The sequence below is a fragment of the Salminus brasiliensis genome, chromosome 15 (assembly GCF_030463535.1).
Source record: "Salminus brasiliensis chromosome 15, fSalBra1.hap2, whole genome shotgun sequence".
Classification (NCBI taxonomy): domain Eukaryota; kingdom Metazoa; phylum Chordata; class Actinopteri; order Characiformes; family Bryconidae; genus Salminus; species Salminus brasiliensis.
This window is the reverse complement of record NC_132892.1, coordinates 34,977,428-34,979,927: the sequence shown is the minus strand read 5'-3', so window position 1 is coordinate 34,979,927 and position 2,500 is coordinate 34,977,428. Positions and strand designations below refer to the sequence as shown.

General features: G+C 39.2%; 1 protein-coding gene across 1 annotated transcript in view; it reads right to left on the bottom strand.

The window, feature by feature from the left end:
- Positions 1–2,176: 2,176 nt before the first annotated feature.
- gpr108 (G protein-coupled receptor 108) overlaps positions 2,177–2,500 on the bottom strand; it is a 19,833-nt gene continuing 19,509 nt past the window's right edge. The window contains 1 exon segment of the mRNA XM_072657000.1: positions 2,177–2,500. This exon segment is cut by the window's right edge and continues 2,367 nt beyond it. The gene's annotated coding sequence lies outside the window, so the exon portion shown is untranslated.

Here is a 2,500-nt window from a genome sequence, read left to right as displayed (position 1 = left end):
ATGCTCTAATGAATGGACGGGTTCAGGGAGACAGAACACACAACCTGCTGTTTCCTCAGCGTTTATTTAAAGATCCTCCGTACAGCAGAACAGAACGTGGGCAGGTAGGTTAGCAAAGATCACTTCATCAGAAACTTCATGGTGAGCACCTGCCTGGTCCAGGGTTTCCAGCAGACCTGAGAGAGGGAGGGTTCGAGCGTGGAACCATGAAAGATTAAGGGCTAAATAATAGAGTTTGGGTTTTCCGAGGATTTTAAAGAAATGAAAACAGCGTTAAGTGACGACTGCAGGCCCTCGTACTCACGCAAAAGCTAGGAAACAGCTGAGGAACACAGTCGACACACTCAGGATATACCACTGTAGTCTTAGTCCTGAGCTTAGTCCACACTTCAGGCAGGTGTAATAATGAGCTCACCTCCTTTTAGCGAGATCTCTGAATTGTGTCCGACAAACAATTCACTTTCAAGAGTTCCTTCGTAAAGGCAACAGTTCTATAAGACTATAGTTCTGGTTCTAGCCACAGAACCAAGGTAACTCAAAGAACCATCTGAATACTTACGAGGATTGAAGAACCAGTGTTACCATATACCACCAAAAACCGGTCCTCTATTATTATTATTATTATTATTATTATTATTATATCAAAAGTCTCTCAAAATAATCTTAGACTGTAATAAATACCCCTTATTTGTAAGTGGTTCTTTAAAGATTCTAAGCGAGAACCTTCAAGTGCAGAACCACTTTTGGTTCCCTATGTATTTAGGACATTGCTTTAGGAAGATGATTTTAGGAAGAGCCTGGAACAGGTGCTTGATTTCACTGTTGTTTCAGGCAAAACAAGCAAAAGAGTTGTTGAGAGATTGCATTGAAGAACCTCTTTTGGAGAACCATGAAAGAACCATGTTTGAAAATAAGAAAAGCTTTTACACCAATCTAAAGGTTCCTCTAGAACATTCTTAACTAAATGAACTCTTCCTCACAAAAACCATCACCTGGAAGATTTCTGCAGGCAGTCAAAAGGGGTTCTTCTGTGGCATTGCTCAAAGAACCCTTCTGATGGAAACCCTTACTTTTAGTGGATAAGTTCTTCAGCTGGTACAGAACCTCTAAGAAATGGCTCTGCGTACCAACACAAATGGTTCCACCACTGTTACAAACCAAAGAATCCGTTTTCAGTACTATAGAAGACCTGTTACGAGTGTATTAGATCTTTACACCCTAAGTGGTTCTTCAGAGGGTCTTTTAAGTGATGCACAGGAGAAACACTTTTGGTTCCCTAAAGAACCATGTTTGAAAAACAAGACTAAAAGAAGTTTAATAGAACCTTCAGATACGGTAAAGGTTTTACACTAATTTAAAGGTTCTTCACACATTTAAAGAACCCATTCAAGGTTACTATAAGCAACCAAAAGTGGTTCTTCTGTGGCATTGCTTAAAGAACCCCTTTTCCTTTTGAAGCCTTTTCCTTTTAGTGGATAAGTTCTTCAGCTGGTACAGAACCTCTTAGAAATGGCTCTGCGTACCAACACAAATGGTTCCACAAACCAAAGAACCTCTTTTTAGTACTATATAACCCCTGTTATGTCTAGGGTTAGGGTTATTAAGTGTATCAAATCTTTACGTTCAAAGTGGTTCTTCAGAGGGTCTTTTAAGTAATGGCACAAGAGAACCACTTTTGGATCCCTAAATAATAATAACTCGTTTGAAAAAACGAGACTAAAACAACCTTTAGATACATTAAAAACATTGTACACTAATTTAAAGGTTCTTCTTAGGTTCTTTACACATTTTTAAAGAACCCATTTAAGTTTTTTAAGCAAACAAAGGTGGTTCTTCTGTAAAATTGCTCAAATAACTATTTGTAAAATAAAATAAATTCTTAAGCTTGTACAGAACCTCTTAAAACGGCTCTCCATACACCGCCAACAATGGCTCCAAATGGTTGCTCCAAATCAAAGAACCCGTTTTCAGTTTTAGAGTGTGGTTCTTCACAGAGCTTGGTAAGGAATGATGGCATGGAAGAGCCACTTTATAATAATTCTAATATAACAGCATTTACAGAACCTTTAGACTGTATGAGGTTCTTCAAAATCCACTCCAGGTTCTTTAAACTCTGAACGGCTCTTTGGGGAACAAATGTGGTTCTTAAACGGCATCACACAGAGCAGTCCTTTTACACAACTTTATTTTTAGAAGTTTGCACAAAGCCAGTAAACAGCTGAGAAACACACACACACACACACACACACACACACACACACACACACACACACACACACACACAGCAAATACTCAAGGTGAAGGTCAACCTGATTCTGAGGGTAAATTCTGTCACGCTAACAAACCATTAAGACAAATAAAAATGATCATCTCAGCAGATTCGCTTTAATTGGAGTGATGGCTAAAGCTCTTCAGCTGTATCTTCATAGATCATCAGAGCTTCCACAGGATCGCCTCCGCCAGACTCCGCCTTCTTCTAAGAACAGCCATCTACAGTCCC